Source organism: Manis pentadactyla, chromosome 17 (genome assembly GCF_030020395.1).
Source record: "Manis pentadactyla isolate mManPen7 chromosome 17, mManPen7.hap1, whole genome shotgun sequence".
Taxonomy (NCBI): Eukaryota; Metazoa; Chordata; class Mammalia; order Pholidota; family Manidae; genus Manis; species Manis pentadactyla.
Window position 1 is genome coordinate 47,126,726 of NC_080035.1, and position 16,210 is coordinate 47,142,935.

A 16,210-nucleotide genomic window follows, 5' to 3' on the forward strand; every position below is an offset into this window, starting at 1 on the left:
AGATACGATATGAAAGAGAACTTCCAACTTCAGCACTCTCTGGAAGACTCATGCCAGAAGATGATCATCAAAAGACCCCAAGAAAGATCCACGCACTGCTACAGCTGTAGATGCACTCATCCCACCAGCTCCTGGACTTGCCATGGGAATGAAGGAGATATCTAAGCTGGCCTGTGCATACAGTAAAACAACAAATTTGACTGGATCTATACTGTTGGAACTCAACCAAGAATTAGGAGAAGTGCAAATTGTAACGCTCCAAAATCTTACAACTACAGACTATTTACTGTTAAAAGAACATAAGGGATGTGAACATTCCCCAGGAATGGGTTGTTTTAATTTGTCTGATTTCTCTCAGACTGTTCAAGTTCAGTTGGGCAATATCCACCATATCATAGATAAGTTTTCACAAATGCCTAAGGTGCCTAACTGGTTTTCTTGGTTTCACTGGAGATGGCTGGTAATTACAGATATGCTTTGGTTATGTAACTATACTCCTATTATGTTAATGTGTGTGCGCAATTTAAGTAGTAGCTTAAAACCTATACATGCTGAAGTTACTCTACAAGAAGTTATGTCAAAGAAATAATCAAATCTTCCCATGTTTTCTTCTGCCTGCTACTTGTATAGCTTTTCTTCTTCCTTCCTAATTACAACCCTTAAATAGAATTCGTGCCTCATATCAAATTTACCGAGTATCATAATTCTTCCAAGTGGTAAAGATACCTCAAGACAAATGCTGGGCATAGAAGCCACAGGGCATAAATATGCAAAGAAGTAAAAAGCTAACCTTTTCAAACAATAAGGCTTCCCTCTCACTTACCAACTTCACATTTCCCTGTATGGCCCCGGAAGATGACTGGTTAGCCAGAGACGGGTAAGATTCCTCAAGGGAGGAACAACCTAAGACAGGCACAGTCGCAGGGGTGTCATCAGGTGAGAAATTGGGGATCAAGAGAGGTGAGGCTTAGAACCTCACCCCCCCTGTTCTGAGAGAAATCTTCTGCATACGTGGATGTTTTATTGCCCTTGTCTAGCTTGGATTAACACATAGTCTACAGGCACACACCTGATCATCTACATTTGCTCTCTTACAACACTAAAGTATGTTTTCTACCTTTATCTTGTATCTACCTACCACTTCAGCATTTTATTAAAAATAATAATAATAAAGAGAGAAATGTGGTATCCACATATAAATCAAGTTTAAAAACCAAATGAGTATTCATATTTGAACTGACTGTTTATAGTTCATAATGCATGAGCAAAACCGAAAGTTTCTGTGATGACTGCCCTTGTACTGTTCACTATGTAACTTATTCATTAGGTAAGAATTTTTTCTCCATGTAAGAACTTGTTTGTTATGCCTCAGAAGATTGGAGACTGACGAAAATTAGGCTTGTGGTGGATTAATGATTGTGCATTGAGCATTGACTCCCCTATACAGAATTGTATTGTCGTTAACAACCATTTGATCAATAAATATGAGAGAGGCCCTCACAAAAAAAAAAAAAAAAAAAAGGACAGACTTCCAACGGTAAAATAAATAAGTAACTGGGATGTAATGTATAGCATAAGGAATATAGTCAAGATATTGTAACAGCTTGGTAGGGTGATAGCTGGAACCTAGAATTATGTATATAAATGTTTTATCAGTGTGTTGTACACTTGAAACTAATGTAATGTAAAAAAAAAAAAAGGAACTGAGGATAAGAAATATGGTTGGGAGTTGGGCACTGTAGGGTATTTGTCTTGCAGCTGACTTCTCTAGCAAGCACGTGGGTAATGCATGGGAACTGGTCCTCCTGTGTAATAAACCAATGTGTTCAGACCTAATTTGTTATTAAAAACTTGGTTCTCAGAAAAAAAAAAAAACAGTTTGGCAGATTTACTGCTGCATAAGGCCCTAAAATTTTGGTGCCTTAAAACAACCATTTCATTATGCCTTACAGTCTGCAGAGTCTCAGCTCACCTCCAGTCTTCTTCCTCATTGAATGATGGTTGGCGCTGCAGCCATGTGCAGACATTGTTGAGCCAATATATGCAAAGTGTAACTCACAGTCCTCGAGGTTGGGACTGGTGTTCCCTTGGGAGCCCTGCTGGCACTGTTGACTCGAGGACCTCTGTTTCCCACTATGTTCCTTCTCCACATGGTGTAGTTCCAACAGAAGCAGCCCAAGATTAAGTTTTCCAGATCAAGTAAGCAAGTGCTTCCTAGCATTTTAAGGCCTGGGATCAGAAGTCTCTGAATATCATTTCTGCCACAATCGCTTCATCAAATTATTACAGGACAGGCTTGGATCCTGGGGGCTTGGACAGGGAAAGAAGGAATTGGGGGGATATTATTTAACAAAACTAGATGCAATTGTTCACCCTTTTGTCACAATAACTTATTTCCAGATAAAAATGCATTTCCTCCTCCCATCTTTTCTAATTATGCCATTACTTAAAGGTTCAATATTTTGTCATCTAAATTAGTTCAAAGGAGCTCATTGGGGTTAGCATCTCAGGTGCCATTGTTCGGGCTCAAAGACTGGTGAACTCAAAAGTGTCCAACATATAGTGTTGAGAAAAGAACAGAATAACTACAATGAGTACCTGCTTTAAAGGGTTGTGGGTGGGTAACACACTGTTTCATAGCAATTCAAATATCCAGCCAAACATATTCCACAATACTGGTGCTTCCTAGAATTGGCTTTCTTCGGCTCTTGGCTCTGTCCTTCAAGTCGTTCTTCCTTTTCCTTGAAAATACTGACATTTAAGTAGCTTTCTCAACCTGTGCAATGCCTGTGCTAAGATGAGAACTGAAGGGCCCTCATTTCATCTTATTGTTTTAAAATTTAAATTAATTTTTTACATTTTGTTAAGAACATGAGATCTATCCTCTTAACAAATTTTTAAGTATAATGCAATATTGCTAACTGTGAGACAATGCATAGTAGATGTTCTACAACGTAATTGCCTCTGTTTTATGTCAGGCATAATTTGTTTGAAAACTGTATGCATTTTGTATACATGAAATTTATCTACTCAGTTGAACAAAAGCTGTACCCACATAACTTCAGTACTATCCTCTCTATACTTAAAGCTGAAAATCTGGTTTATGTAGGAAAACCTCTCAGGATTCCTGGAAAACTTCGTGTCTAACAAAGTGGAAGCGTTAGGTCCTAAGTGTCTGATTTTATTTCCCCCACTGAAATGGTCTATGAAGTAACACCTTCAATTTTTGTGAGGTATTAAAAAAGGTCATATGACATCTTGAAACAGAGACGTTTTTTTCCTTCTGCAATCTAAGTTTCATCTTTTTCTTAAAGACACTTTTTAAAAAAATCATTTGTTGTGTGAAGCAAGCGCCGTCAGGTGCCAAGTGACTTTTTTTTTTTTTTTTCCACTTAAGCCTAGCTGCTGCTGCTGGTAGAGGCACCATATTGGAAGGGACAAAACTCCGGCGACAGTGAGTGACACTAATAAACCCCTGGACTCCTTCATTCCCCCAGATCTAAGGGCCATGATGTTGTACCTAGAGGACTATCTAGAAATGACTGAGCAGGTTCCAAACAACCTAGGGGACTGCTTCACCGAGATGCGTGAGATGGACCTGCAGGTGAAGAATGTAATGAATGAACCAGAGCAAAGAGTCAGTGAATTCTTTATGAATGCAAAGAAAAGTAAACCAGAGTGGAGAGAAGAGCAAAATGGCATCCATCAAAAAAGATTATTATAAAGCTTTGAAAGATGCAGATGAGAAGGTACAGTTGGCAAGCCAGATACATGACTTGGTAGACTGACACTTGAGAAAGCTGGATCAGGAACTGGCTAAGTTTAAAATGGAGCTGGAAGCTTATAATGCTGGAATTACAGAAATATTAGAGAGGTAATCTTTAGAATTGGATACTCCTTCACAGCCTGTAAACAATCACCAGGCTCATTCACATATGCCAGTGGAAAAAAGGAAATATAGTCCGACTTCTCACCATACAACAACAGATCATATTCTTGAAAAGAAGTTTAAATCTGAAGCTCTTCTGTTTACCCTTGGATTAGACGCCTCTAAAGAAAAAACGCTAGAGTGTCGCAATAATGCTTAAAATGTGAATTCCCCCCAACCTCTGGCATCCTGTAATAGTGGCTCATTGTCTTCAGGACCTGGTTCAGAGGCAATTACCACTGCTGCTGCTCAAGCAGTTCAAGCTACAGCTCAGATGAAAGAGGGACGGAGAACATCACGCTTTAAAGCCAGTTTTGAAGCATTTAAGAATAATGACTTTCAGCTGGGAAAAGAATTTTCAATGCCCATGGAAACAACGGGCTATTCGTCGTCTTCAGCACTCATGACTACCTTGACACAGAATGCCAGTTCCTCAGCAGCAGACTCACCGAGTGGGAGGAAGAGCAAAAACAACAAGTCTTCAAGCCAGCAATCACCATCTTCCTCCTCGTCCTCCTCATTATCACCGTGTTCTTCGTCATCAACTGTTGTATAAGAAATGTCAACAAACAACAGTAGTGCCAGAATCTGATTCAAGCAGTCAGGTTGATGGGACTTGTGACCCCAAGGAGCCACCATACTGCGTTTGTAATCAGGTCTCCTCTGGTGAGATGGGAGGCTGTGATAACCACGACTGCCCGATGCAGTGGTTCCATTACGGCTGTGCGGGGTGGACAGAGGCGCCAAAGGGGAAATGGTACCGTCCACTGTGCACCGCTGCAAGGAAGAGAAGAGGCGGGCGGCACGAATAAAGGGTGGTCGTTTCATCTGAGAAAGAAAAAACTTCAACCTATGCATTTTACATAGGACCTTCAAAAAGAAGAAAAAGAAGAACAGTGCATTTCCATGCAACCACTTAAAGGAGTTACATAGACAATCCAGTAAGATCTATAAGATCTTGTGACTTGAATTTTATGGGTTGTATTTTAATAATGTAAGTAAATTATTTATGCACTCCTGGTGCGCTATGAGTATTATTCCAGTTAGCTTTGGATTATTTCAGTGGCCAACAGATGCAGACGTTTGTGCTCCTCCAACCTTTTTCTCAAGTAATGGGCATTCTGGGACTTAGACTTAAGAGACTTCCAAGGATGAAGATTTTAGGAGAAGTATTTTATGCTCCACAGGCGTGTTCTGCTGCATGCGCTGTACTGCAGAGCTGTTAACGTCACACTGTATATAAATGGTTGCAAAAAAAAGTCAGTGCTTCTAAAACGAATTTAAGGGAAAGGTTTTTTAAAGGCCTTTATAACAAGCTTTGTTTCTTTGTGAAACGAAATTCAGCAGGCTGAAGGAAACGGTGCATGCGAAAAAGTGCTCACGATTCTAGAGTACCCGGGTGCGTAAACAGAAACTCCTGTTGGTAAAAACGAATCTGTGCCATGAGTCTTCATATGTTTCTGCCTCCAGATAGAGTGCAGCTCATGAGGGGGGCAGGGGGAGGGTCTGAAGGGGAAAGGGTGTTAAAGGGATGCATTTTCATACCAAATGTGTTCATTTTTTTGTGCAAGTAATCCTTAAAATTGGAATTGTATTAGGTGTTAAAATAAAGTTTTTAAAAAACTAAAAAAAAACATTTGTTGACTGGACTCTTTAGGATCCTTAATATTTAAATTCTTCTCAAGCATTTAAAATCCTCTCTTATTTTATATCCCTTTCTCATTTATTACCTTAGACAGCTAGAAAAAGCCAATTAACACTTTCTAGATTGAAGGTGCTAATATATCTAAATATCTCTGAAACTATTTAGCTACAATAACGAGTTCATTATATAAGATCTTTATGTTCTATGTTACTGTAGATGACAGTGTTGTCCTCTATGCAATATGGATCTCTTTTCTTCCCGCTTTTAATCACATGTTTTTATTATGCTTCTTACCACAAAGAACCTTATTCTCAAAGTCTTTCAGGCTTCAGGCCTCAGCACATTTTCCAGTTTATATATACATATAATATATAACTAGATGGTTTTAAATGAAATGCTTTAGGTATTTGTTATAGGTGCACAAATTTTACCATATATCTTTGATTACTCTATCACCACATATATAATCCCTGCATTGCTAAAAAATTGGCTTTATTTTTAAACATATCCATTCCAAAATGAAATCATAAAGCAATGACTGATTTAGAGAATTATATTGATCAAACCTTGAAGTTTGTAGTTAGGGAAACTATTGCCAAAGGAAATTAAACATCATGTGGTCAAGGTCATAGTGAAAGAGGACATAAACCAAAATTTTTTGATACATCAAACACTATTTATTCTCTCCTTGGATAGATCAGGACCCAAGAGTTCATAGCTCACTCTCCCCACTTGGCTTCCAAAGTGCTTGTTAACCTAACATTCTCTGTCTCTATCTGTACCATTCGTAAGGCTCCCATATATATGTTACTTTTACCTTTGCCTGACCTTTCCCAGCATGATATAGAGTCTATTGGCTGAGGTTTTAAGTCTGGCAGTCAACTCACTGTGATTGTAGATAACTGATAGAACTTTTATAAAACTTTGGCCAGTTGTTAAAAGAAGATAATAGATTCTTCCCAGGTCACTGTAAGTACAATATGAAATATCGTATTGGAATTGTAAATTGTAAACAAATAGAGTTATAATTTGCAATTCTTTTCTTCCCTTTAGTCTGGAAAATCATGATGCATTCTTATTTCACTTTAGCCATATACTGTTTGTGAACATGATAATCTTACTGTGATACTAGTTAAAAACCGAAAGTTAATTTACTCAAAGATGAAAAACATTGATGAATGAAATACTGTATTCTAGAAAACAACCTTGTAAAAATGTCTTTACAGATTTGGGTAGACTGCATATAAATTGAATACAATGTATAATCATAGTGGGAAAAAAAATCAAGCTTAGGACCATAGAAAAGTGTGCTCCATGTAATCACGCAAGTCTTCAATTTGTGAATAACTGACATTTTTAAAATTGAAGTCTTTAATATTGTGTACAACATAGAAACACATGAAAACAAAGTTCATGGAAATGCATTTCCTGACTCAAATAAATTAAAGCAAGTTATGTTTAAAATTTGTGAATAAATAAAATATTTTCTTGTAAGTTTACCACTAGAATTCCTTGCCTCTTAAGATATAGGTATATGATAAATATATTTGTTCAAATCAAGAAAAGAGTCTGTGATTCAGCTATGTTGAAGAAACAGAAGACAGGGGGATAGACTTGTTTGGGTTTCTATAGAATTCATGGTCGTTAAATAACTATTTCTTTATAAAGTAATATACATACTTGTTGAAAATTACAACATAAATGTATCTAGATAAAATGAAATCTAGAGAAGGTGCAAACCTAAATATGAAAGATAAAAAATAGGAAAAAAAGTGTAGAAAGACAATGTGTGAACTTGAAATGGGAAAGTTTTTTTAACCAGTACTTCAAAAGTAAAAGAATAATGTAGAGAAGAAAGAGAAAGTGATTTTAGAATATCTAAATAAAGGTTTTTCTCCATGAAGACACACTTGTCAAAAGTAATTTTTAGATAGCTGAGTAACATAATCATAGCAGCTGAACAAGATGCAGGATTTTATATAGAAAAGCAAGGAGTGCCTGTAAATCAACAATAAACATAAAATCAGAAGAATAGGTGAATTTTATACATAAACAAATAATAATGAAAAAAATGAATAGTAAAATGCAAAAAAGAATTGTTTCATTTGTAATTAGAGAACAACAAATCAAAATAATTATGTTCCCTATTCATTACATAGAAAAGTATTAGGAAAGTGTTTCTAAAAGTATTAATGTAAATGTGAGAAAATGGCCATATCTTCCTCGGCTACTAGAGTCAACACCAGGCAAATATTCAGGGATGCATAGTAGTACTTAGTAAATTTAAGTATGTTTCTGTCTTATCATTTATGGTATATGCATTTTTTTCTAGTTATCTCTCAAAAAAATCCCCAAATTTAATGATTTAAAACAATGTGGCATTGGCAAATTGCAAAGGGTTGGAGTGGGGTGGGGGCCTGAGGACCAATTTATAAATCGTTTCACTCAGCATCCCCTGGGGTGTCTAAAAGCCTGGGGACTGGAATGATCTGAAGGCTCACTCTCTGCTCTGTTGCTGGCTGTACTGGGAGGTTAGCTGTAGCCACGAGCCTGAGCCTCTTCACGCGACCTGACCTTTCTCACATGTGGATGCTTACCCCTCAGAGCAACCGTCGTCTTCTAACCTAGTCCCAGCAGAGCACTGGTGTGGGACAACTTAGACAATTCATGTTTCTAGACAGCACTGAATTGAATCTGGAGTAGGTGACACATAGAAAGATACTCCTAGAATTCATAAAAGCAACTGCAAGAATATTGTAAATGTCATTAGGTATGTCCCCCTGAGACACTGTCCCTAGCAGTGACAGTAGTGGCCAAGCTAGATAGACTCTTCTGGTTAAAACATGATTGTCAAATTTATTTCTCTTCTTCCTCAGGAGTGACCTTGATTCCCACGCATATTCCATACTCCTGTTCCCATTATTCCATGCATGCCTGATATTCTTCCAGTCAATCATCCTCCTTAGGTTTTCCAGCAGTAGTGTCTGGCACATGCAAATAAGATCAGATGGACACAAACTTAAATATTAAATATAATCCATCATCAAATTCCCATACAGTAATTTAAGTTCAAAGACTATATCCTCCTTTGCTGTTACCATAAAATAAATGGCAGTTAAGTTCAAAAAGCCTTAATCTTCAATTGGCTTTGTTTAATTTTCAATCTTCAGTTGCTACAGCCTGAATTATCTACTAAGGCAACAGGGCAGTTTACATAAAACCTCAAAATTGAAGTTCTTTAAAACCAAGGTTCTCAACATCCCACCACTTTAGTTCCCAGATCAAAACTATCAAAGCATCACCCCATGCCTATGATATTCATTAAACTCAAGGAAGAATGTCTGGAGCTGTTGTATCAAACTAAATAATGTTTTCAGAACAAGGACATAGAACAACACAGAAAGATGCTACTTTTTAAAAGTTGCCAGCAGAGATGCAATGAAATCTGGCAAAAGCAATAGATAGAGGACTCCTGAGAATTGGACAAAAGTTACTTTTTAGCCTCAAAAGTCTCTAACAGTTTACTCCAGTCCATGACCTAGGAAATTTATCCTTGGTGGAAGTTGTTGGTAATCAGTAAGGTAAGTGTGGAAGTTCACTGAATCGCGTAAGTGATTTTTTTTAAATCCCTTTGTGCATAGCAGTTCATGCTATTCAATATATTTGTGTTTTCTTAAAAACTTCAGAAATGTGCAATGGTGAACTCTGGTCTTTTTTCACCACTTTTCGATTTTAGAACTTCTAGATTTACATTTCTATTTGAGCCTTTTGTTTTAGGAACTTCAATGTTAAATTGAGTGTGAATTCTGTCAGGTGACATTTTCTTTCCTTGCTCTGCTATGCAGAGTAAATTGCATCTGTAGCAGCCAACTCTCCATTCACAGTGCTTTTATTACACATCTCAAATCCTGTATTTTCTGCTGTTTTTTTCTCCTTCCTCAGAGACTCAATGCATTTTTAACTTGGCTCCAGTATCTGCTCTCTTGAATTTTTGGAGTGAAGTTTTTTAGGTATATAATATCTGTATGATAGAGAAGTCCTCCCTGGAGAATCCGCATTTGATTCAGCATGAGACTTACTCTTGGTGCATTCTTGAAGAGAAGCTGCTGTCAATGACCACGTCCACAGACCCGGGCTCCCAAAGACCTACTGGGGATCACCCCTTCTGCCAGACTTTCTCTGCCTCTCTGGATTTTGATTATCCCAAGCCTTTAGAAAGCACTGGTTATTCAAAACGACCAGATTCCTTCCTGCCACATATATTCTGTGGTTGTGGATTTTCATCCATTTTTCCTCTATTCTTAGTACTGAAGCATGACTGAGTTTTAAAAACTTGCCTCTCCTCTGCCGCTGGTCACATTTTCATTCTGCCTTGTTTGCTGGATTAAATTGCAGGACTTTTATTACTCTTCCCTTCCCCTTGTTTTCTGGTCTAGAGACTCTTGTTTTGTTTTGTTTTTCACCAATCAATTTTGTTTTCCTATCCTACCAGTCTTGGATTGGGTTTAACCTTTTCTTTTTTTTGTCCTCTATTCTGTAACTTGGTGTATCTCCTACTTCCTGTAATTTTCTAATGTATTCTAGGCTGGATCTGCAGGGAAAATGGAGTAACTCTATCATCATCTAACTGTTACTGTGTCACTTGTATTTGTACAATAATGCTAGGCCAGTTGTACATGCATTTTCCTCGTATTGTCATCTCCAATTAGTCTTCCTCTTTTTTTTCCTGCAATCTTTCTTAATACTGTTTCTAAATGTTCTTATTATGGATTATTATAATGGATTATCTATCAGAAGCTTTCAGAGAGTTCTTCTCAATAATTTCCTGGAATCCAGGCTGTCTTTGAGAAAAATCAATTTTTTTTCTTTAAATTGTTGCCTCTCTTCTTCTGTTAGATATACTCAATTATTATTCTCTAGTCACAACCCAATTAAAAAAAAGAACTCTTTTCCAAGTCTCATTTCCCGAACATATAAATTAGCACTGTTGTTTTATGCTAAAGTGAAATTACTATTAGTGAAAACATACATGTTTACAATTTCAGTCAATCAGTTTTGTGTCTAGCTACCCCTTGTAGCTTAACACATCTAAAAATTTTTAAAAACATATTTTCTGATAAAAATAGTTTTAATATCTCAAGTATACATAGCTAGATTCTTCTTGCATATTACTTTATTGGTCTGTGAGTAAATAAGACTTGTATCCCATGTTTCCTATATTTATTTGTCTTTGATTTTACTTCCATATACTTTTAAAAAACAATTAAGCCCATACTATTCCTTTGCATTTCTTAAATAACCCATATTTTGTTTACTAATAATTTTCTATAGTAAGTTAATAAACAACTTAAGTACATGAGAAACACATTTGGAGAAATATATATATAAGGTTTTATGTTTATACATCAAGTAACAGGTAAAATAATTTAAAAGTAAAAAAAAGTATATGGAAGTGATTAAACAATTTTTGGACTTCAGATTTCTGTAAGCAGATGAAAGGATAGAAGTCATTCTCAGAAATAATGACAGTATACAGTTGACCCTTGAACAATGGGGGGGTTAAAGGCACCAAACTCCCATCACGGTGTAGCAAAAAATCCACATATGACTTTTGACTCCCCAAAACTTTACTAATAGCCTCCGGTTGGCCAGAACCCTTACTAATAGCATGAACAGTCATTTAACACATCTTTTGCATGTTATATGTATTATATATATATTGTTACAATAAAGTAAGCTAGAGAAAATAAAATGTTAATAAAATCATAAGGAAGGAAAATACATTTGCAGTACTGTACTGTATTTATTGAAAAATCTGCCTGTAAATGAATCCATGCTGTGCAAGGGTCAACTATACTTCATTTTAGCATTATTTGCAATAGCCAAGATATGGAGACATCGTAAGTGTCAGTTGAAGGATGATGGACATGTAGTCATGCACACACACACATACAAACACAATGGAATATTATTCGGCCATAAGAAAGAATGATATCTTGCCATTTGTGACAACATGGATGGACTCTGAGGGCATTATGCTAAGCGAAATAAGTCAGACATACAAAGATAGAGAACTGATTAGTGTTTGCCAGAGGTAGGGAAAGCAGGATGAAAGAAATGGATAAAAAGGAATGAATGATAAAAAGAAAAAAAATGTTTTTAATAAAATATATAATGGGGATGTAAAAAATAATGCATTTGAGAAATGTCACCTTGGTTGATGGTGGAGAATGGAGTAGAGAAAGAGCCATGGAGACTGGATCAATGCTGTTGCCATAATCCCTGCAAAAATTGATGAAGGCTTCAGCTATAGTGGTGGTGAGAGAAACAGATGAGCAGTCAGAGTGGGGGCGGAAGAGCCAGAGGCAGCGAGACCTGATGATGGTTGGATTTGGGAGGTGAGGCCGAGACCAGGGTCTAGAGTAGTATCCAGACCAACAGCATCAGCATCATGTGTGAGCTCGTTAAAAATGCAGAATTTTAGGATCCATCCCAGACCTACTGAATCAGAATCTGCAGTTTAACAAGATCCTCAGGTGACTCGTGAACACTGAAGTTTGAGAAATGCTGGTTTAAAGAATGTTTGGGTTCCTTGGAAAAGCTATCACTGAAAAAAAAAAAAATCAGATGCATCCAGGTTGACTTTTGCAGGTTGCAGTTATGGTGCTGGAACGTTATTTTGCTCTTTCAACAAACATTAATTGACTACTATGGACAAGACTCTGGGAAGATAGACGTGACAGTCTCTAGACTAGAGAACTCACATTTGGTAAACATTTTTTAAAAAAGGCAATTATACTATAGAGTAGTGAGTGCCATGTTTGAGGATGTCTCATGCTTAAGGTTGGTATTTTACACAAAGGACTGCTCACCTGCCTCCTTATATCCCGGGGTCAAGAACTAACATGACCTTACTTTGGCATCATGCTCAGGTTGAATGAGGAAGACTCCCCTTCAAATCGCTCAGCCAATCAGAAATCCACATCATCCTTTAGCCAGACATGTATGTCAATGACTTAGGATCCTGTGGCTTCTTTCCTTCAAACTGTGGGATGGACATAGGATGTAGGAGAATATTTTATGGGACAGGGTAGCATACTCAAATGCAAAGTAGTTTGTCTCCAGATTTTAAAGAGTACTATCAAGAGTTGTATCTTTTTTCTTTTTCCCCCTGTTGGCTGGAAAGGCTGTAGGAGTGGCCTGATGCAACAACTTAACCTTTACTTTAGAAAATATATCTCAACATGTCCCACACCACTGGACCCCTAGAAATGCCACTGAGTTAGAAGGCCCTGAATTTGTTTTTCAGATTTATTTCCCACATTGTGACATGCAAATATTTTGCCAATAAACCTAGAGTAGTTTATACTTCCTGCTCATAGAGGCAGTGAAATGTATTGCTAGACTTGTCAGCTAAAGAGAACTGCTTTGGTGGTCTTAACTAAAAGGTATGGAGAAAAAAAAGCATTTGACAAATAAATTGCTGCATACCAGGTACCAGGAGATGTATTAATTTGTTCAACCTGTGAAACCATATCTGGTACAGTAGCTGCTAATGGGATTATCACCTAGTTAAGCTAACAATAATCCACTGGCATGTTCCAAGATCCATCTGTTTTTTGACACAGGTCAAATAAATATGTTGAAAGGGAATATGATGGAAATGACCACCCCTATAACCAACAAGTCCTTGATTTTGTCACTAATCTTTACAATCCCTTTTGGAGTGTGGTATTGTGTTTGGTTTATTAGTTTCCCAGGAAGAAGCAGTTCTAGTGGCTTTCACACATCCTTTCTCACACAAAAGCTTCACTAAAAAGGTCAGGAAACCAACATGAATTATCTGCCAGCTGCTAAGAATGTCTATTCCAATGATAAATTCTAGAACCGAGAAACCAATCATAGGTTGGGTTCTTGGATCCACTGGATGCAGAATAAAACATATCTGAACTGAACTCCTTTTAGCCACCTGACCTCTATAAACTTCTACTCTGACTGCTGGACCACAGTGAAGTTTTGGAATTCTCAAGTCTGGGAATCAATTGTGTGGCCACGACCCCATTTTTACGATTCAAAAAAGTCTTATTCATTTGAAAAAAAACTCTTCCACTTACATTGTTAAGTAAGAGTTTAGTGTCCTACCCATCTATTTCACTTCCTGGAACACCATGATCAACTACCCAATGCCATAGGTCTCTGTGCATTACACTATTCTGATTACCTCTTTGGCTTGGCTGATCGTTACAGTGACCACACACTTCTTTCCTTTGGAGGTTCTGTGCCACCACTTGGGCTCTTCTACTCAGAGACCCAGTTATTTCCAGTGCATTTGGGTTTCCCAATTCAGCAGCAGCAGGTCTCTGTAATTTCTAACCTACAGAGGAGCAATCACAGAGCCCTTCAATGATGATGGCTCTCTTCTCACAAATTCGTTTCTCATGGTCATGATAAAAGTGTGTCTTGTGGATCCTCTGGCATGGGTGATCAGGCCTTAATGCTAAGACCACTTTAACACTGCAGTCTTCCTTAGCCTTTGGATGCCTTTCTCTACAGTATACTAAGGATGTTCTGAACTTTCAGCTTTATTTAGCATAGACCACCTTTTTGTCCATCTTTCAGCCAACCCACCAAACAAATTGTGAAGACCCTTTCTGACCCTCTGAACCACAACATCAAATCCAGAAGCTCTGCTCAGTGGGTGCCTGTCAATGCATCTGGCTTGATCCAACTTTCTGTTCCTTCCACCATTATCCTAGACATATACCCCAGGTTTTTGTATGTATAAATTAGAAAAATCATATTGTTCTTTTGGAATGTAATATACCTCTTTATGGGTTACATTTTGTAGCTCATCTTTTTGGACCTGTGGTATTTGTGTCTAGTTGTAGGTACAGAAGCAAAGGGCATGTAGGTGGGGCTACTGAGGATAATCAGCAGTGTCTTTTCAAGGCCATTACCTCAAGCAAAGTAGGGTTAATTTCCTTGAATGGGCTGGAGTAGCTGTTTCCCTTGGCAAGCAAGACTCAGTACAATATAAGGGCTCAGTGTCTCCAGCTTCATCAGGATCTTCCCAAATGTCTTGTTACAATTTCCAGGATCCCATTCCTTCCAATTCAACAGCTTTTCACTTTAACAGCACACAACACACTGGGCAAGGTTGGGAATGCAACATGTATTTTAATTTCACTACTCACAGGGTGAGATTCTGCATTGTGTTTTCAGCAGTTTCGGTTCTGTGGCTATACTAGAGAGAAGGATTTCTGTCATGGCAGGTATAGACACTTTCCGGTCATTTATGAGACTGTTGAGTTGGGAAGTCGAATCCCTAAGCTCATCCTTTTCTTTCCCCACTTTGTCCAGCACTGGAGGAGCAATAAACCAAACTCATTATACATGTTAATTTGACAAAAAAATATTCTAGGATCTCAAATAAATCATCACCCAGAACTTTACCTTTTAAAGTTATTTAATTTGGAGTATCCAGTGGTGATATTTTGTGTATATCTATTGTCATGTCATGCCACAGACTCTCGGTGCTCACTTTACTACTGGAAAAGGAGTTGTTAGTACTTTTAAATCTAATCAGATTAGAAAAACAATTCCAGAAACCTTAAAACCCATTCATAAAACTCATCCCTAGTGATTCTATTCTGATAGAACCACTCTTGGTACCAAAATCTGTGTTTTGGAAGAGAGAGAGAAAAAAAAGATTGATTGTGAAGGAATTGACTCAGGTAATTGTGGAGACTAGAAAGCCTGAAATCTTCAAGGTGAGCCAGCAGTCTGGGAATCCCAATAAGGGTTGAGTTGCACTCTCAAGTCCAAAGGTAATCCGGAGGCAGAATTTTTTCTACTTCAGGAGACTCAAGCTTTTCACTTAAGACCTTCAACTGATTGAATGAAGCTCATCTTTATTCTGGAGAGTCATCTGTTGTACTCTAAGTCTACTTAAACATAATAGCAACCAGTAAGTACCTTCACAGCAGTATCTGGACTGATGTTTAACCAAAAACCTAGGAACCACTGTTTAGCCATGTTGGCACATAAAATTAACAGTCACATCTGGACACAGAATTCTATTCAGAAGGTTTATACTGGAAATAATTTAGGAGACAAATCTGTAAAGGAGGAAAGTCTGCCAGATTGGGCAAAAGGCTCAAATGCAATGTGGTTGCAACTCTAGCAACTGTTGGTCCTCCAGGATATTCTAAGGCTGGAAGCGCCTTCTCATGTGTCTCAGATGGAAACACAGGGGCTGGGTCTTTATATCCTTCCATCAGTCAATCATTTGCCACAGGCTTCCCCCTAATAACTCTGAGTGAAATAACTTTTTCTATAGCCTATGGTAATTCTCAGTGATGCATACAGATGCAAACATGAATGAAAGACTTCCCCAGCAGCTAATGCATAAGTGTGCTGACCTTTAGTAAGAATTGGGATAGAACAACACAGAGTGCACTATAAAACATAAAGACAAAAATCTGGTTAATAATCACAGGACTACATAAAATAGTACTTATGAAGTTTGAAGAAGCCTATTCTAAAGAATATATTTTCAGTCAAGATTAATAAATCCATATTTTTATTTGTTATATGACATTCTTCACATACAGGTTACTTTAGAAAATTTAGTCCAT

General features: G+C 37.5%; 1 pseudogene; it reads left to right on the forward strand.

The window, feature by feature from the left end:
• The first annotated feature begins 3,511 nt into the window (after nt 1–3,511).
• On the forward strand, nt 3,512–4,740 carry LOC118916743 (inhibitor of growth protein 3-like; annotated as a pseudogene).
• Nucleotides 4,741–16,210: the final 11,470 nt, after the last annotated feature.